General features: G+C 37.0%; 1 pseudogene; it reads left to right on the forward strand.

The window, feature by feature from the left end:
* The first annotated feature begins 20,968 nt into the window (after window positions 1–20,968).
* Window positions 20,969–21,355, forward strand: LOC141504023 (non-histone chromosomal protein HMG-14 pseudogene; annotated as a pseudogene).
* The last annotated feature ends 391 nt before the right edge of the window (window positions 21,356–21,746 follow it).

A 21,746-nucleotide genomic window follows, 5' to 3' on the forward strand; every position in this document is an offset into this window, starting at 1 on the left:
TCCTGAGAAGTTTACAGGATTCACCAGTTTACCAAAGGGAATCATGGTACAAAAAAGTTGAAGAATTCCTGCTATAAACCTCTTGCCCCTAGAAAGAGAGTAAAAGGTTAGGAACTCTGCTCCTACCCTGATCCTTATGATTACCCTAGAGTCTATTGAATTTCATAGGCAGAGCCTAACCAATTTGATCCTCCTGAGTCTCTGTGTTTGCTCCAGAGCTTCATATAAGAGTATTCTCACGTTTCCTTTGTATTTATAGACATAAAATCAAGTGAACATACTACTGGGTAGCAAAGTAAATAAATCTTTTTTTTAAAAAAAAACATACCATTTCTCACAAAATAAAATATTTATTCATCTGAATGAAATCCTCACCCTATCCATTTCACTCTGCCAGTAAGAAATGGACCCCTGAGAAATTCTTGATTTCTTCTAAAGCTTGTCTTCCATCTCAACAAGAAAACCTCTCAGAATACATCTCGTATAGGAAATATCACTAATTGATTCCATTTAGCCCAAATGCCATCTAATCAGCCACCCAACACCAATGAAAAAATAAAGTAGCATTCATTTTTATTTTTTTGCAATGTTGAATCAAGTGAAGAATCTCTGAAGAAGACATTCTAGAGAAGGAAAAGCCAAAATGGAATTTTAAAAGCTTTTTCTTGTGTACAGCTCAACATAAAGGTGCTCCCACTTCACAGCTGGCACATACTAATGGAAGAGCTTAACTTTTTAGTACCAAAAATAAAAAAGATTAAATAAGAGCATGATAGTGGCCGCTATCAGTTTGCAAAACGGTTTTTATTTGTTGCTCTCTAGATACCAGTGCCTCTCCACTTTCAAAAATTTAATACAAGCAATTAGATATTGAATAACCTGTTGTACTTACCTGGTTAGGAAATGAACAGGTTTTAGAAAAATCTGGTCAGGCTAAGCAAGCACATGGTTGTCTGGCAAGAATCCTCTATGTTCTGGTCATCCCAGTGCCCCCTAGCTGGCTCTCCGGCTTGGGAGGGCTCCCTCCCCGTTGGCCAGACTCTGGGTAGCATCCAGTCCCCTCAAAGCACCAGCTGCCCCCAGATGCCAAGGCATCAGACCAGGTTTACCGCTTCTTCAGCGGACCCCGTTCCTCCTCCTCCTCCTCCTCCTCCTCCTCCTCCTCCTCCTCCTCCTCCTCCTCCTCCCCACCCCTCCTCCTCCTCCTCCTCCACCCTGCCAGGACAAGTTTCAAAAACAACTCGTTCTCAGCGAAAAGCAGCTTTGGTTTTCTCGAGCATCAGTTGGTAAGAAAAAAAGTCAAGAAAGCCAAAGAAAAACGAGATCACAGATGATTCACTTGGCTGTCGGTTATAATCATCCCTCGCCCCCACTCTTTCCACTTTCCCCTTGCAGATAATCTCAAGAGGGAATTATGGTTTTGCTCCCAAACGATTAGGCCCAGGAACACTCCCTTTCCTCCCTCCCCAGCTAGGACGAGACTCAGAAGCCGGCATCCTCATCTGGGGAGGATGGACATCCCTCGGACAGCTCAGCTGCGCCACTAGTGGCCGCCAGTAGTCTTAGGGGAACTCTAAGCAGGAGCTATGTCTCACTCAGGTGCTTCAGACATTTGGAGATGGCTAGGGGAGTGAATGAGATTGGTCAGACACACCTGTGCCGTGAGGCAATGCCGAGTTCTGGCTCCTGGAACTAGGAGCATTTTCTAAGAGCCCAGTTTCTTCAATTCAACAAACAAAAACCAAACCAGGTAGGATGGTGCTTCTGCAGGGTACAGTACACCTGAGGGGGCTGAGGACGCTGAACCCAGTCCCCAGGCACCTGAAGTCCTGGAGCACATTGCTGGTTCCACTACTAGTTACAGGTGACTCAAACAGCAGGCGGGCCTTCCCAACCTGGAGCTGGACATAGCAGCAATGCAGCAGAACCTGCTGTTGTTCTCTCTGGGTGGGAGTTTAGACAGCTGAAAGCTACCCCAGCCCCAATAACATTTTATAAGGGACTCCCTTCCCAGCTTCGGGACCCTCCTCTGTGGGAATTGCTGCCCCCTTGAGTCAGTTTAGATTCCTCCTTCCCCCCAACGTCCACAAAAAAAAAAAAAATTGTTCATTAATGGGGGGAAGAGAAGGAAGGTGGAAATGACAGTGTCTCATATGAAACTAACTAAATTAATTTAAAATACTTAACTATATTAATTATATAATGCTTGGAGGGATCCTGAGGTTAGCCAGCTGAAAAGCTTTGTTCTTTACAATGAAACTGAGGCACATATAGGTTAGGGAAGGTGACACAAGTAACAGAGCTAAGAATCAACTTCAAGTGCTTCTTGTCCAGATCTAAAGTTCTTTCCAGGGTCGCTAGATGGCATAGTGTGAGTCAGAGTTGCATCCTCCTGATTTCAAATCTGATCTCAGACATTTACTAGCAATGTGATCTTGGACAAGTGCCTTACCAGCTGTGAAATGAATCAGAGAAAAAAATGGTAAAACACCCCAGTATCTTTGCCAAGAAAACTATAACCCTGGTCATGAAGACTCAGGCACGGCTGAACAACAACAAAAAAGTTCTTTCCACTACAGTTTAAAAGAATACAGTTGTATGTGTTCCTTCCTTAAACAACAAATGATTAGGAATTATGGAAAGGGCCTTGGATTTGTAGTCAGGGAACCTGAATTTAAATCTCACTTCTTCTTCTTCTTCTTCTATGTTACAATGAACAAATCAATTAAGCTCTCAAAGTCACAATTTTGTTATTGAGAAAATGAGAACAATGAACTAAATATATGATTTTGATGGTCCCTTCCATTTCTAAATCTGTGCACATTTCTATGCAAGGTGAAGCAGTGAAGAGACATAGATTTTGTCCCAAACACCTTTGCAAAGGAAAGGAAAAATGTTTCCAAGCATAAATGTCAGAAGCATCAGACTTATGGTCCATCTATTCACAACTTAACACCCTCGCTAGAGGGACTAAGGGGATGATTAATCATTATCCTCAATGGAAAAGGGGGGGGGGAGGAAGAGAAGATGGTAGAAAAATGTGAAATTCAAAAGCTTGGGAAAAGGATGAACGTTGAAAACTATCTTTGCATGTAATTGGAAAAAATTAAAAAGAAAAATAATAGCTATCCTCTGTGATACCAAAGCAATGTGAAAAAAAGGATTTAGTCCTGGAATCAGTATACCTGGCTTTATAGTTTATTTGATGCTCAGGATAAAATCAACTTTTCTTGCCTGGAAAAAAAAATTCTACTAATTGTTTCAGTTCAAAACTGCTATAGTATGCTATCCTACATACAGGTTCACCAATTTTATGTTATCTAAAAGAGATCCCTCTCAGGTTTCACCTTTTCCATCGCAAAATGAAAGGAATCATAGGACCCTTATAGCTTCAAATCCTAAGACAGCAGTTATTCACTCTAAGCAAGTTAATTTCCCTTAATAGCCTAATATAGAACTATTATCTATAAATCTAAATACTTTGTCTTAAGTAAACATATAACTTTGGAATAAATCATCCATCTCCTAAATATAACATTTTCAATTAGTTTAAATTTAGTGTTTAACCAGAAATTCTTCCTTTCCTTTGAGTCATTTCCAATTACATTCCAACTTTATTCAGGGGAGGATTACTGTCTTCAAAGAACTTATAGAGTAATAATGAAGATAAATTATGTACAGAATAGAATTCAGTGAGTATATGAACAAGGAACAAAGTATTATGACAAAGAAAAGGAGAGACAGCAAGGTTAGAGGTAATAGAGAAGAATTTGTTGAAGGTGTAGCCTTTTGAGATAAAACTTGAAGGATCTTATAGAATTTGAACAGATGAAGAAAGGAGGATACAGGCATTCCAAGAACACTGAGTCAGGCAAAGTGTACTTGGCATAAGAGTATCTGGCAAAGAGTAGTCTGTTTTAGAGTAATATAACCCTATAAAGATGAGTTGGAACCAGTGGATGGAGGATCTTCAGTGATAAGGCTAGGAGATTTGAGTTTTTTAATAACAAAAGTTAGCCATTTTTTGTTAGTTTGTTTGTTTTGAAAGGCTATGTGATATAATAGAAAGAATGCTAGATCTGAAGTCAAAAGACCTGGCAAACTCTTCCAGTAACTTTACCAAGAAAACCCAAAAAGGTATCACAGTGAATCTGAAATGACTGAATAATAACCTATTCTCTGAGGGTCTCAATTTCCTCATCTGTAAAATGGAAATCATTCTTATATGACCTACCTCACAGGGTTGTTATGAAGAAAGTCTTTTTATAACTTAAAGCAATCTATAAATGTAATTTTTCTAGAGGGTAAAAGAGTTTCATCAATGTGTTGAAGACAGCTTAAATTGGACAGTTAAATTTTTAGCATTTTCACCTTAGAAATCAGTAAATGCTACAAATCAGGGCTTGATTGTTGTTCTGTTGGCTGTCTACTAGACTTAGAAAACTTATGAAAAAATGTTAATAATGCAAATCAAACTTAAAAGTATATTCTGTGCATTGTTTTTGTTGGAGAGCCTATTGTTAAATATTTTCCAGCACACTCTTGCTCAGGGACATATACGTACAAACATACACATATGTATGTGTTTTACATACATATATATATATATATATATATATATATATATATTCATATTCTAGCATACAAAAGACAGAGACCTGAAGCAGGGAGAAATAAAATATAATGAAGATCTGAATTAAGGTGATGGAAGTGAGAGTGGGAGTGGACAGGGAGAGACACAAAATAATAACTCGGGTTTATTGAGTAATTTAGTCAAAGGCATCATTAACATGAATTGGGTTTGGGGGCCTAATTTTTTTAAAGAGTATCAAGAGGCAATCTAGTTCTAATAGTCTAAGATTTAGTTCACAAAGTCTAAACTTGTTCTTTCCATGTTTCTTCATAAATTTAAAGACAAAGGGATTGCCAAGTCCTAAGTGGCCCAGAAAGAATGTGGGGAAGTAATGCAAGGAACCTAGTGTTTGGGAAAAGTAATTTGGGGAAACTCTGGTTGGGGGAGGGAAGAGAGCATATCCTAGGTCATGGGTAACTCTCAAATTTGTCTAAATATAAGTCCATCAACAAATCACCTGCCCCTTTATAGTTGCCTTTTCCCTTGTGTTCCCATAGCACTCCTATGAGCACAGGTTCAAAAGAATGGGTTGAGCATGCTGGCATCTGATCAATGCCCTTCTATTAAATGTCATATGGTAGAAAGTGCACTAGTTAGTCAAGACCTGGCTTCAATTTATGACTATGTCACTCACTAGCTATGAGACCTGCAAACAAGTTCCTTAATATATGAATCTCAATTTTCTTATCTGTAAAATGGAAATAATACCTGACGTGCTCTGCTTCATAATGTTTTAACACAATGAATAAATATAACACTTATTAGTATATAAAGCACATTGTATGTAAATATAAACTAGTATATATTACTTTTTAAATTACTAATTATTATTAACAAAATAAGAAAACAAAAGTTAAATGGAAAGAAAACCAGATTTGAAGTCAGAAAATTGGATTCAAATTCCAGCTGCATGACCTTGAGCAAGTCATTGGTCCTCTATAAGCCTGTTTCCTTAAGTTGGAAAATGAGGGTATTGGGTTTAAGATCCCTTCTAGATCTAAATCCTATGAAGTGTTTCCCTGGAAAGATTGTCTCTGGTGACAGAAAAGAAGAAGGGGAGTGAAAACAATCCTATCCTATAACTACAAGTTTGACATTTCATCCAAGGATATCACTATGTGTAGTAGGCCATCATTTTCTAAGAGAATCAGATGATACAGAATCTTTTTATGCTTTGGAAATGCTTTTCTTATTCCAAAAATAAAAATTAATTTTTAAAATGCGGCAACTCAAAGCTATTTAAAAAAAAAAAAAAACCTGGGATGCTTTCTAGGCCTGCTCTAAGGGTCAGATCAATCTGTAAACACAATTGTAACACAGAGAGGTCTTGCCTAACCTTGCAAATAAGTCTTTAAATAGTTTTAAGCCTAGAGAAACAATCTACGGGACTGCCAAATTTGCATTGGGCTTGACCACATTTGCAAATGACAATATCCAGGGTGAAAGTCAAATCTTGGCTTCCACACCCTACTTTTCCCATTTCCATCTCTTTGATGCTCCCTTATGGCTCCAAGTGCCCAGTGCTCACCTGCACCCCACACAAACATGAAGTAAGTACCTTACTTAGGAAGCCTTCCCTATGCTCCAAAACTGTTCTCCCTTCCATCTCTGCCCACTCAAAACTACATTATTTCAGGTCCCCAATTTCAGGGAGCTAACTGAGCAATGAAGCAGGAACCCTGACTTCATCACTTAGCAGTTGTGTGACCCTGGACAATCCATCAGAACTCTGAGACTGCCTGTATAATAGAGATAATATCTACCTCCCTGTCTTCACAATGGTTATTCAAAGATCAAAGGAGATATATAAAATTCATTTGGAAACTAAAATGCTGGACACACAAATGTTTTGGCTTTTTAAATCAATTCAACAAATGTATATGGATGTCTATTATGTACAAGAACTTGTGCCTAGACCTATGGGAACCACAACGAATAACATCAGTCCCTTCCCTCTAGATCTAGGAGTGGGGAAATAAGACCTAAAATCAGAGAAACAGGAAAGACATGGAGGTTAAAGACCTCAAAGAAATGGGAATTGCTCAGTGAATGTAGAAGATAGGAGAAGTAATACTTTAATCCAAAAGCATGAGGTAGAAAATGTTATCTCTAGTTTGTTTTAATATCCTTAGTTTTCTACAATCTGGCACATAAGTGAGATTTTTTTTTGGGGGGGGGGACGGAGGGAGATGGGAAGAACAAAGGGACCATCCCTCCACATAAACCCCTGAATGTTCTACCATGCAAGAAGGAAAACCATGTCAGCAACTAATATGGCTCTTTTCTAATCATCTACTTCAACTATGACCCCCCTCATCCCAAATCATTAAAATAAAAGAATATAAATCTCTATTTGAAGAAGATTCACCTATCGTTTCCCCTGAATTCTCTAAATCCAGATCAATACTGAATGAATTAAATAATGAATAGAATTTAAAAACTTAGTTTTATGACTGATCAGCTAAGGTGATCTAATCTTCCAACTACTTTATCTTTCTTATCTACCACCTTTCTCTATTTTTTAAATGGAAATTATAACCTTGCCCTACTTATTTCAGAAGGTTGGTACATAGACCTTTAGGGATGTAAGGGTATTTAAAGAGGACTGGTACCTCTGGTGTATGGGCTTGTTGAGTCCTTTTCAGGGCTGCTCATCTACCTTTGGTGTCCACCTGGCACTCAACTCTCACTTGGGACTTCAAGAATGCATAGAGGCTACTCCCTGATAAGCTGTCTGGACAGACAGGCTAAACCAGGTTGAGAGTAGCCAACCAGCCTCAATCCATCAGTGAATTAGCAGGATGTGTACCCTAAGTTTGTCCAGACTTCCCCTAATAGAATGGGAAGGTGAGAACAATTTGTTCTAATGGTGGCTAAACCAGATGCTTTGGCGTGCATCAAAAATGCCAAAGTCATCTGTTGCATTCCCTTGGTCTTTGTTGGTTTTCCTGACTTTCGTCTTGCTACTGGACTGTGATGACTCTGGAAGAGAGAAGGAGCAATGATTAGTGCAACTCTGCCTCAATTAAATCCAATACATGCACAAGTCAAGACATGATATCACTAGTCTAAATTGGCTAAATTCAATTGACTGAATCAGGTGTTGTGGAGACTTAGAATTTGGTCAGACATTGCGTAAATCACAGTCATCCACTGTACCCCTCAGGCCACCACCAGTGGTACTAACATTTGTTTTGATACTGGATTGTGATGACTCTGGAGGAGAGAATAAGGCCACGATTTTGTGCAGCTCTGACTGTCCTATAACCAATTCACTTGCGAGTCAAGACATCACCCCATGATGTTACTGGTCCTCCTCCAAAATGAAGGTTCAACAACTAGAGCCCATGACTCTTACCCTTCCCAGTGCACTGATAAATGGCTTCCCTGATTGGTACCTTACAATTAAAGGATGTACTGACAGTAGCATTCGTTTCCTCCAAAAGAAATTTTTAATGAAAGAACTTATTTCATTACTTGATTAAAAGACAGAAAAGAGTAAGGTCAAGCCTCCAGTTCATAAACAGGGAAGACAATTGGAACAAGGTTCCAACAGGTTTTATGACCTTGAGACAGATACCTTAAAACACAGGAAAACATCTGTGATTTCTTCACTGGGAACTCCTGACTATCTCAGGCAGAAAGATTTAGATGGCGGATTTAAACTCTGGTCTTCTCAACTCCAAGCCAAGCATTTAATTTATTAGAGTTACTACACCAAACTGCTCTTTATGACACGAAGAATTGAAAGAATTTAATGACTAGTCATTTAAACTGCTTGACTTCAAAATGTTAAACTATATTTTACCTCTTTTGACATTTTCAAGCCATGAGATGGCTTCCTAGTACATAAAGAATGATGTCTAATCTCAAAACTGGCTTTCAAATCTCTCCACATTGTAGCTCTCACACTCTTTCTTTATCTAGTATTCCAAATGTTTCAGTGCAGTTTTAAACGTTTGCGACACCCCTTTATTAATCCTTCATTCACTCCAAACTGGTCATCTTATGCTTTAGGTATTTTCCAAGTTGTTTGATCATTTTTGTTTGATGTTTAAATTTTGAGTCCTATCCAAATTTTATTTGGAATTTTCTTGGCAAAAGTGGTTTGCTATCTCCTTTTCCTGCTCATTTTATAGTTGAAGAAACTGAGGTTTAGGTGACTTCTGCAGGGCCACATAGCTAGTACATGTTTGAAGTCAGATTTGAACATGGGGACATGAGTTTTACTCCCTTCAGGCACAACATTCTAAGGAAAATGAAATGAATAAGTTACAACTTCTCCCCCCTTCCTCTACCCCATTTCCAGTCTTACTCAGGGATCAGTGTTGCCTTCAGGGCTGCTAAAATCCTGCCTATTCTTTAAGATCTAGTTCAGGTCCCTATTCTCCATGAAATTCTTCCTGATCCTCCTGGTCAGAATTGATCTGACCTCTCCCTTAAACTCCCATACATTGCCCTTTGTTTGTACCTCTCTGATGTACTTGTCATAAATCCATTATGTACTGTAGTTATTTATAGACATGTTTCATCTCACCTGCCAGAATGGAAGTTTCCTGAGGACAAGGGCCCTAAATTATTCATTTTTTATCTCCTCTAGACTGGCACATTTTCATTTCTCCCTCTGGACAGTGTCTCTTTCTCTCAATCCCCTGCTCTGCTCCACTCCAACCCCTGTCTATCCTGAAAACTGCCCATCTCAAATACCAAATAGAGCCTACCCCATTCAGAAGCACTCCTCTCCTCTGAACTCCTGTAGTACTTACATGACACTGCCACGCATTATGGTTAGGGGAAGGTGCAGGGATGGCTTCACTTCCCAACTCTATTGTGAGCTCCAAGAGCCCTGTATCCCTATCTTGTGTTTATCACTATATCTCTCACAGCACTCTTAGCCGATGCTCAATGAATTTTATTGAATGAATATAAGGCAGGAAGGAAAGTAAAATATTCCTTAGGAAATTAGGAAACTGCAAAATGGTGCTTAGAATACCTACTTATACAGATGTTAAGGTTGAAAGATTGCCTGAGCTGAGTCTTGAGCTCTAGTGGGCCAAGATCTACTACCAGACACTATGTTCAGCACTTTATAAATATTATCTAATTTTATACTCACATATATCCCTAGGAGGTATGTGCTATTAAAAGAGGTGAATGTGATTTACCCAGGATCACAGGGCTAATAAGTATCTGAAGATGAATGGCATTTAGATCTTCCTGATTCCAGATCCCGTACTCTATCTACACGAATCAACCTGCTGACCTACCTATGCAGGGAGGAGAGCTCCAAGTTGCCTAGAGAGAAGGGAAACTGTCCAGGTTGGAAATAGAGTAGTCAACGATCCCAGTAGGGTCAGGCTCTTGAGAGGTCACTGAACTACCAGCCCTGGGAAGTTTGGGGGGACTCAATCCTTCAAAGAAGAAAAAGAAAAACATCACGTTGCTTCTAATGATTCTAAGTGATTTATCTCTCTGTCTCCATCTCTCTCTCATACACACACACACACAAACACACACACACACACACACACAACACAGAGAGAGAGAAACAGATTTTTCTCCCAATGAAATGGAATCATTGAGCACTACAGCCTCCAAAGAATCAAAGCTTCTGCTAACCCCAAACCAATGCAAAGATATAGATTGACTGCAGAATAATTCCATCAAGGCAAGAAGTGGATTTAAGGTATTTTCCCTGGGAAATAAATGTAAAATTGGAGAAAGAGATGGGCCTTCCATGCCCAAGAGGAAATAATAACAAATGTATAACAGAGTGTTATGCTTTCATCCATAAAATATAGAAAAAATCTTAGCGGGATGTCTCCATTATGTTGGGGTGCATCATCTTAGGAGGACACATTAGATGACAAAGATGAAAATTGCACAGGACCCAGAAAGCATGAATGGGTGACAATCTGTACTGAAGCATAGAATGCCCTGCTAGATGAATTTATGTATTTACTGAGTAAAACAACAAACAAACAATAAATAAATGGAGTAACTCCTCCCCCTTTCCATCCCATTATATCCACAAACTTAGATGCTTAGATGAGAAGACATATAAATGGAACAGTCCTATTCATAACCATAATAGTCAATAAGTTTGTAATTGAACCTTCTGCAAACATTTCCCTTTTTTTCCAAGCAAGAAACCCTGATTCAAGATAGCAGACTTTCTAATAAGGTATTGTACTTGCCTTTTCATATTATAGGAACAAGCCCCTTCTTACAGTTGAGATAGTTCTAGATAGCTGCTGAAATGAGTAGAGAGGACTGGGCAATTGGCACCGTGAAGTCATATAGCCTCTTTCCAGGTCAGAATATTAAACCACCCTGGTCTTCATCTGTCTTGATCCAAGGACTAATTTTTGACATTGGATTTCTTTTAATGTTATTAGGTCTGACTTCCACTTTATGTTAAAACTGAGGAGGTATAATCATGCTCTTTGAGAAGATCATAATTTTCTCATGATCCTAGATTATTGACAATTTTATACCAAATAGCATGCAGAACTGATATTCTTGGACAGCAGTGATTCATACTATCTTTTAATGAGCTAGAATTAGATGCAGGTAGAAAAAAAAAGAAAATGTAAAAGAATTGTTGGCTGTGGCATCAAATTATAATTGCAATTTTGTAAATGTCAAAAATAAAATAATAATAATAATAATAACAGATAACAGAAAATAACAGATCATGTAGAGCATCATACCCTTAATAATGTGGCCAAAAAGTTAGATGGAAATATGTGCAAGCTTAGAATTGAGAAGAAAGTACATGAATTTTTTAAAATTTTCCTCCATAAAGTAATTGACATTTAGATACCTCTGATTCATTTATCAGATGTTATTTGTATGAGACCCCACATGGAACCAAATTATAACCCATACATCATTTATTGAGGGTTTCCTGAGTCTCAGAGGAATTACATCATCTACTTGTGTTCACATAGCTAATAAGTGTCAAAGATACACTTGAACTCAGCTCTTCCTAATGTATTACCATCTAATTTGAAATTGTATTGTATTCTCTCTCTTATTTGATAAAATGTGAGCTGCTTGATAGCAGGGGCCACGTTTTTCCCTTTCTTTTGCTGTATTAACGAATCAGTACAATATCCAGCATATAATAATTGCTTAATAAATGCTTGTTCACTGATTGACTATCCACAACAATAATGCTGCCTCTTTCTGGGTTCATAGTTACTGAAAATGTTTGATGACCTTTAATCCAAATACAACACCTTACTAGCTGTGTCAGATTCATTTTTTTTGTATCCTTCAGTTGCATACTCTAGCTCAATAGAAAATACCATGAATCACTGCTTTCAAATAGTATCATATCTCCATACTGTTTGGTTTAAAATGGTTTCCTCATTTGTCAAATGGGAATAAAAATATCTGTACTGGCTACACACTGCCTCACAGGTTTGGCTTTCCTTTACGAAACCATGAGAAGGGATAGTGAGAAGTAAAGAGGATATGGTAGGGGAAGCTAGGTGGTACATTAGATAGAGCACCAGTTCTGGAGTCAGGAGAACCTGAGTTCAAATCCGGCCTCAGACACTTAATAATTGCCTAGCTGTGTGACCTTAGGCAAGTCACTTAATCCCATTGCCTTCCAAAGGGAGGAAAAACAAATACAGAGGATATGGTAGGTCCCATTAAGGAAATTGAGTAGCAATATGTATTACACTTAAGACCTCTTAGCTTTAAGCATTTTCCCATCCAGATGAGATATTAGTTCTCTCCTAAATATTCTATGATAAAATGGTTTTGTTATAAACTCTTTGTCTTCCCTGATTCTTAAAAAAATAAATATTTGAGTGTTTATTAGGTATATAGCATCAAACAGGAATAGAGCTGAAACATATCTTGTGATCAAGCTTTTTAGAAGTAAGAGATAGAGGGTAGCTAGCAAAGAGTTGGATGTGACTTTGTAGGAACGATATCCCATTAAAAGGGAAGAGTTATTGTAGAGGTGTCAAACTCATGAAAAATTCCTTAATGGGAATGAACCAAATTAAAATATAATTGGAATATGTTTAACAAAATAAAAACATAGCTAATATTAATTTGTGGCTTTCAATATGTAATCCACAGAGAACCTACTTCTATTTGTGTTTGAGACCTCCACTCATAGTAAGACTTGATGTCCTGGAAATAGAATAGGAGATAAAAAAAAAAAAAAAAGGCTTGCACCCTCTCTAGAATCTTGTTTGGACAGTCTAACTGAATTCTAGAGTAGAAATTGTGGGGTGAAATGGGGAAAAAATTTTTCTACAAACAAGTCCACAACTGCTCCTCTATTTAATTTCAATATATCTTCATCAGAATTAAGCTTCCAGATTAGGGTAGATATACAATGGGCTCTAAACAATAAAGAGCAGGATGCGGTTAGTATTTAGAGCTAGATTCTAAGGTTTAGCATCTCTTGTTTAAAAAATCCTTCATTGCTGACTTGTTTAACAGAAAGTATCAGTTTTCCACCTTTTGACCAAGATCAAGAATATTGTATAATGGAGTAAATATAGAATATGCAATAGAATCTTGTCTCCCTCTAGTGGTTGGCCTTTCAAAGGAGAAGATCCAGAATTTTTTTGTAAAAAGATGTTTTTCCTCACAGGTCACTTGGACTATGATTTCATAATCATATTTAAATCTATCCTAATTCATCAAGATAAATATTCAAATTCATTGAACATCAGGATCGATAGTCCTATGCTTATTGTTTCCAATTCTATACAAAAATTTCAACCATATTCTCTAGAACCTTAAATTTTTAGTCTCCTCATTGTCCACTTGATTCCAATCTTTTCCATTGATTAGGTAGTCCATTCAGTGTTTTCATATCTATATTATATTAGTCACATAGCATCTTATGACATGATAGATTTGTTCCAACATATTTTCTATGCTTGGCCTTAGCTAACTATAAGATTATACATGTAATTCTGCCTAGCACTCATTCTCCCTTTGCTAAACATACTAGAGATTGCCATATAATTCAGGGAAGTTTCCTTTCCTTGCTTCTAAAGTTTCCCATCTATGACATATATATATACCACAGTTTGCTAAGCCATGTCATGGAACACTATTGTTTGATTAATTCAGGGAAGCCTGGAAGGATTTGCATGAACGGATGCTGAGTGAGATGAGCAGAACTAGAAAAACACTTTACATCCTAAGAGCAACACGGGGGCGATGATCGACCTTGATAGACTCACTCATTTCATCAGTGCAAAAATCACGGTTAATTTTGGGATGTCTGCAATGGAGAATATCATCTGTATCCAGATAAGGAACTGTGGAGTTTGAACAAAGTCCAAGGACTATTTCCTTTAATTTAGGGGAAAAAAAACCTGACATCTTATTGTCTGATCTTGTTATCTCTTATGCTTTAGGTTTCTTCCTTAAGGATATGATTTCTCTCTCATCACACTCAATTTGGATCAGTGTACAACATGGAAACAATGTATAGACTGACAAATTGCTTTCTGTGGGGGTGGGGGAGGAAAGTAAGATTAGGTGGAAAATTGTGAAACTCAAAATAAATAAAATCTTAAAAAAAAGATGAACAGTAAAAAGGAACAGAAGAGAGACACAGCAAGAAGGCTAGTTTGGATGGACCTAACAGTAAGGGAATAGGACTCATGGGTAATAAGACTAGAAAAGTAGATCAAAGGGCCAGGTTGTGAAGGGTTTTTAAAAGCCAAAAAAAAAGATTTTATAGTTTATGTTAGAGGCAATAGGGTTAGATTTGAACTTAAAGAAAATCACTTTGGCAGCTGAGTAGGGAATGAATTGGAGAGGGGAAAAAAGAGAAGCAGCAAAGAGACCAATCAAGAAGCCAATTAAGCAGCCAGGACAATAGTCCAGGTAAGGGGAAATGAGATTGTGAACTGAGATGGTGGCTGTGTGAACAGTGAGAAAAGGTCATATTGGGGAAGAGGGAAAATGAGATATTGGGGAGATAAAAATGGTAAAATTTGGCCCTTATTGGATTTTCTAAGGAGAAATGGAGGAAATTAAAGACATCACTGAGAATGCAAAGTTGAGAGACATAGTAGGATGGGCAGCACCTTCAGCATAAATAGAAGTTCAGAAGAGTGTTTGTGAGAACATGAGTTCTATTTTGGACATGTTGAGTTTGGTAAATCTATAGGACTCTAGGTTGAAATTTCTGATAGGCATTTGGTGATTTGAAACTGGAGCTTCGTAGAGAAACTAGACTAGGTTTATATATTTGGGAGTCTGCAAAGAGATGATAATTAAACCATGGAAATAAACTGAATGTATGATGACTATTCTATTAAACATGTTCTATGGCTGAGCCTTATTTTTAAATTATTGAATTTTGAGGGTCTTTGCTCTATCTAAATTCTACCACAATGTTTCTTTGACATCTTTAGTTTTAGGATGGACACCATGACATATATACCTGTGCTTTTAATTGTGTCATTTTTAAAGAAGGAATCTTACTGACCAAGTGTCATAACCTCAAGTTAGGCAACTTATATTCCCCTTCCTTTCCTGCAGCAATCCTTTTCCTTTCTTTAATTTTACTGAGCTACTCTTTACTTGGTTCCTGCTCCCATGTCATTTGTTTTTCATTTTGCATTTACATCTTAGAACCCTACTCTCAATTTAAAAAAAGCAAATAAACAACTTACTATTATCTCCACTTGGTCATATGTGCTGTGCCTTCAGTTCTTCTGGGACCCACATTTCTACTTGTGTCCTAAAAGTCCTTTTGACTCAGTTTCATCTCTTAGTTAAGAACTACTCACACTTTTTTTTTTTTGGGGGGGGAGGGTTTGTTGCAAGGCAATGGAATTAAGTGACTTGCCCAAGATCAAATAGAAGTATTAAGTGTCTGAGGTTGGATTTGTACTCAGGTCATCCTTATTCCAGGGCTGGTGCTCTCCACCTAGCTGCCCCCTTTAAGAACCTACCCAAAAAAAGAATTGAACTTGGAGATATTATTGTTTTTCCTTCACTCTCTAGAAAACCAACATTCCAACATTATGCTGAATCCCTAGTTCTCTCAGGTCTACACAATGACACCAAGAACCTTGTGGTTTGTAATCTTCCCAGAAGGCAAACACATTCTAGGGCTAATGGACAAACAGCCCCGTGCTTATCAAACCAGTAGTAACTGATAGTTCATAGTAACTACAAGTCGTGATCTTTAGTCACTTACTGATGCTCTAGCTTTGAAGGAGCTAAATAAAGAATTGTCTATTCCCAAAGATCATTTATTCAAGAACTCCTTTTTCTAGAAGGCCAACTCTCAAAGGCTAAATGTTCCAAAGAAATCTCCCTTTTCTGGTTAGAAAGCTAGATTTTAACCTCACACTTCCTCTTCTAATATGGAGTCAGAGGCTCAGGAATCAACTTTTCACAAATTCTTCTCTAGAGGCAAGTGACAAGAAAGCATCAGGCTCAGAAATTCATGCTTCTGCTCCCAGAAACTTTCATTTCCAGCCCATAGAATTTTTGTTTTTCTCCTCCAGGTAGACATTAGTGATTCCTGGAATAGGAAAGAAAAAATACCTAACTCTCACCTACACTGCACTCCCAAAGAAAGGCCCAAGGAAAAAGAAGAAAAGTAGCTAACAAGTGTTTTTTTTTCTTCTGTGTCCATTTCTAGATTCATCTGAAGTTCTCATGTTGTCTTTTCTTAGTTGGATATATAATAGTTTCTGCAGATGTCACTTTGCATATTTCTTTCCATATTTTCTTCCATCACACCATTATTCTCATCTTCATAATGGAGTCACTGAGTATACATTTGTTTAATTTGAAGGACCTTATTAAAGTTCTTCATAGATTTTCTCTGCCTTTTTATATCTACTGTTGGCACAGGAGCCATAAATATTATTTTTTGTAGAGATATTCATCATGAGCTCTGAATGCACACTAACCAGGTGACCGATGATATAACATTTCTTTGAGCATAGGATAAAAACTGACTCCTCAAATATTGTTCTTTATGGCTACCAGAATTATGTGAGCCATACTTTCATTTAGATATAATTTATTTCTTTTATTTTGTTTATAGTCGAATGGTCAAGATTAGTATGATTCAGTGTCTCCAATAGTATGTCCACTTGTCATTGAACAAGCATCTCATGTTAATAGTACCAACATGTCAAACTTTACAGAGCCAAAAAACTAGCTTTGTTCCCTTTTCTGAAATTTTGGCATTACTGAAGTAGAAGGTGATGACATAGGAATAAAGACCATTGTCCTCATATGTTGCCATAGCTAAAGAACTTATCTTAATAGAATAGTACTCTTCTGATAGAGGGACATTTAAAATCTGCCATTATTATTTACTTTTTAAATCTATTTCTTCCTACAAAATTATATGGTTTTCTCCATAAATTTTAAAGCACTATTATTGGGTCTACAGATGTAAACACAGACATAGACAGATTAAAGATATAGACAAATATAGATAGAGACATAGACAATAAAGCTTCAATTAAGAGACACAGAGGAACAAAAGTCTGAGCATAATCTATTGACAAGGCTAAATATTACTTATGGGAATTACTCAGTGATCAAAGACCCTCATTACAATTACAATTAGAGCTATCCAGTAGTTATATCAGGTCTAGTGATGAAAACTAAATTGAATCTGTGGGTGATCTTTATTAGAAACAATGGTAGGTTTACATTTGGCATAATCATGGTGACTTGCATGAAACTGACTTCCAGAATCTACACCAATAGGGAAAAGACAAAGTTGACTATGCCCTCTGGAAAGACCTGAACCAAATTACCCCCTTCCCACCCTTTACTAGAGAAACTCAATACTGACCAGATATCCTGTGTCCCACAAGAATCTCCTCTATGGTCTTCTTTTTGGTAAATGGAGACCCAAGATGCCCATGATTCTTCTCTGTACTACAAATTTGTACTAAATATTCCTACTTCCATAAAACAAAACAATGGCCAGATACATTAGTCAGATATTTTATAATGTAAATGAAGAGAATTACTTTATCTTAAAGGTTACTTTGAGCCATCTATAGAGCTGCTGTTGAAAAATATACATTCTGAGAAACACAAGATTGACTTGGTTACCAGAAAAGTGAAGAGGCATATACGAATACTTAAACAAAGCACTTGTTCTTTGGGGTTAGATGTCTATAACTTTAGAAATACAAGTTTTGACTTAAATCACAAAGAAACTTAATTGCAACACCTAATGGTAAAAGAACCCTGTTAGCCAGATAATCCTCACAGCAGCAGCAGCAGCAGCAGCAGCAGCAGCAGCAGCAGCAGCAGCACATGCAGCATAACTTGATGCTGCAGGTCATTTACATGGGTGTGAGGTCTGAAGCAGGCAGAGTAGATAACTAAGAAGATACTCTGCCTCTATTCGGGAAAGCACAACACATTTAGGGTGAAATCTTCCTGTCCTTATCCCTCCTGACTTAGTTACAGATTGGGATTCTGAATCAGTGAGTGAGACGTGAGTGTTCTGTGGTCAGAGAAGGAAAGTCATAAAGAAGGTGGCATGACATGAGATGTTGATGGGTGTCAAATAAATAAAGAAAGTTCCCTGGCAAAGAGAAAACTGCGAATAACTATAGGAGGAAGTGCACAATTATAGCCATATCTAGAAGCATAATATAATTGAACAAAAACCTTTGTGTCAAAAAACAACAAAATACTGTAAGTAAATTAAAAGAAAACATATACTGCATATTGGGCATCTCATACTGGATAATCTCCTGTTGATATCTTAAACTTAAATCATGTTCAAATAGAATTCGTTACCTTTTTTCCCAAAACTATCTCTCTTTCAAACTTTCCCATCTCTGTTGAATGTGACAATATTCTTCTACTGATTAAGGTACTCAAGCTTAGTGTTATCCTTGTCTTCTCTCTTTTTCCTCACCATTCCCCTCAAATTAGTCTGTCTGTCTATCTCTAGTCTTTACGCATTCCTATCTATCTCTACAATGCTACCAGACTGAGCTTTCTTAAGTGCTCGTGTGACCAGTTCACTTCCCTACTCAACAGATTCTACTCTAGGGTCAGGTTTTATTTCATGTTTATCTCGTTCTTTTAAAAGTTTCAATTTTGTCTAAATTTTACAATGCATATTAGTAGAAATATAGTAATACTTATACATATGTATAAAACTAAATACACATATATTCGGGTATAGGTACAATATTAAAAATTCATGATAAAAAAGACTGGATTACTGTGTTGACTACCCTTATATATGTAAAAATACATTTGTTATTGTCTATGAAATTATTCTATCACGATAAAACTATTCAATTCCATCAAGCCCCAAGGTATTCATCAAGAGATGTTCTTCCAAGATGACTTTGGTCCATTATGACCACTTTTTGGTTCAAACCATTTATCCAATTTCAAATCATGATGGTGATAGAAGCGAAGATCAGCCTTTCAAAGATTATGTGAATAATATTCAGTCTAAAAAAGAGAAGACTTAGGGGATACAAGATATCTTGGTTCAAGTATTTGAAATATCTAGTCTTGCTGTTAGGGGTTATGCTGATTCTCCTTGGTCCTGGAGGGTTCTTCTAAAAGCTACTGGTAAAATTTGCAGAAGGTAGATTCTTGCCTGAATAGCAGAAAGAAAAAAATTATTAATTATTGCTGTTTCCAGCATGGAATAACTGCCTAAAGTAGTAGAGAGTTCCAGGACACTGTAAATATTGTAGCAATTCTTGGCAACCAGTTGTTCGGGATGTTGTAGAGGAAATTAATACTTCAGTTATTGTTTGTACAAGAGATCATTTGAAGCTATTTCCTATTCTATTATTCTGATCATATTTTTTAAAGTTATCCTCCAATATTTTTCTGATGAGCTAAGTTAAAAAAATAGACATTTTATTGATGATTTGTACTAAAACTGCTAACACTTCAGGAGAATACCACTGGTTATTTTCCCCTCCCCAGTGGAAATCTTTAGGAGCCAATGATAGGAAGAACATGGCACATAAAGACTTGGAGATCAATCACATGATTTGAATTTAAGGCTTGTATTTAGCCTAACTGCAAAAGATTGATTGAATCATAGATTTAGAGCTGGAAAGAACCTCAGAATCTGAGTGCTTCCTCTTGACCTTATTGATGAATTTCCCCATGTTGATCATCTTCCCTTTTGAAGATCTCTTCTTTGGTTTTTCAAAACACTACTCTATTGATTCTCCTTCCATCTGTTTGATTGCTCTTTCTCAGTTGCTTTTAATGGATTTTCATCCATGTCATAGCACAAGGCTCTATCCTTTTCTTTTCCATCCTGTCTTTCTTTTCTATCTTTAATCTTAGGGTCCAGGAACTTGTCTTTTAAAAATATTTTCATAACTGAGTTTCAACATAGTATTGGTTAACTTGCTTAATGCTCCTGAGAAATTTCTGATTGGATTACTGATCGCTATAGGGTTCAGCTGAAATTAATTTAGTTAAAACTATTGGGGGGTAATTATGCCTGAGTGGTCTCCCCTGATATATTGATCTAGCTTTCCTACTTTCCCTATAGACCTGATGTATAACTCTTTTTTTGAGACCTATTCATGCCTGCTCATCTTGTGCTACTCACTATTTGCATCCAAAAGTTGCCTTTTCCCCTGCCACTGCCCTAAGTGCTAAGGTAAGCCACCTGATGCTGTGTTGATAGGAGATCAAGATATGGAGATACTAACAGTAGAGGAGGTGGAAATTTTCCTCTGAAACTGCTGTGGATGATTAGTTTACAATCTTCCTGATGGATCTGTGTAGCTATGGGAACAGCAGGAGTAAGAAGAATTGAAGTGGAGGATATGATTGTGTTGCAGCTAAGCCCACAATTGGATGGGGGAGGGAGAACATTTATTAAGCTCCTTCAGACTTTTCTCTTGGGTTCAATGACCCCATGAGGTCATTCTATAGCCACCCACTTTGGAAACTGCCTTAATAGATGACAGTTAAACTCCAAAAACAGCTTAGGAGCCTATAACTAAATCTAAGGAAGTTAAAAATTAATCAATTATAATATAATATAATATAATATAATATAATATAATATAATATGATATGATATGATATGATATGATATAATATAATATAATATAATATAATATAATATAATATAATATAATATAATATAATATAATATAATATAATATAATATAATATAAATTAGTTTAAATGATTGTTTTCTTTTTTAAAAAAATATCGGTTGAGACCACGGCCCTCTGCCTCCCACCCCAGATCCCCCGCCGCTGGCCCAGGTGATCGCCCACCCCTGGGGAGAGGGAGCCGGTCCACACATGCAGCGAAGATTCCCAAGAGGCCAAGATGCCCAAGAGGAAGGTCAACGCCTCAGAAGGGGATGTAAGGGAGGAGCCCAAGAGGATGTCAACCAGATTGTCAGCTAAAGCAGCCCTTGCAAAGGTGGAACCAAAGCCCCAAAAGACAGCTGGGAAGGCTAAATCTGAGGACAAAAACGTTCACACAAAAGGGGAAAAGGAGCCAAAGGAAAAAAGGCAGAAGCTACCAACCAAGAAGAGAATAAAGATGATTTGCCTGCAGAAAAATGGAGAAACTAAAAATGAAGAGGTTCCAGCCTTTGATTCAGCAGGAGAGAAAGAAACCAAATCTGAATAACATCTTATAAAAATCTTAACAATTGTCCCTGTAACCTCCCTTCTTGTACAATTCAGAGGAATATTTTTATCAACTATTTTGTAAATGTCAGTTTTTTAGTAGCTCTCTAAAAAAAACATTTTTTAGAAGGAGGCAATCCCACCTCATCAGATTAATTTTTAAAACATTTAAATAAATTAAGCTAATCTAAAGTGGCATTATTTAGAGTCCTATTTAAAAAGGTGAGATCATGTGCTGATTGTCAGTTTGGTTTTTTGTTTGTTTGTTTTAATACAACCAGAAATTAATAGTCTGTTGATTCGGAAAGTGTTTCATGTCTTGTGCATGGACTTAACATTCCATAGTCAATTCTTACATCAAATTAAATGAAGCAGAGTTAGTAATTTGGAGTTGTGACCATGAATTTTAAAGATCTTATTTTAATTAATCTATATCCATCTTGTCTTTCAGTACAATTGTTTCCTAAATA

Source organism: Macrotis lagotis, unplaced genomic scaffold, assembly GCF_037893015.1.
Source record: "Macrotis lagotis isolate mMagLag1 unplaced genomic scaffold, bilby.v1.9.chrom.fasta BILBYCTG019, whole genome shotgun sequence".
Classification (NCBI taxonomy): domain Eukaryota; kingdom Metazoa; phylum Chordata; class Mammalia; order Peramelemorphia; family Peramelidae; genus Macrotis; species Macrotis lagotis.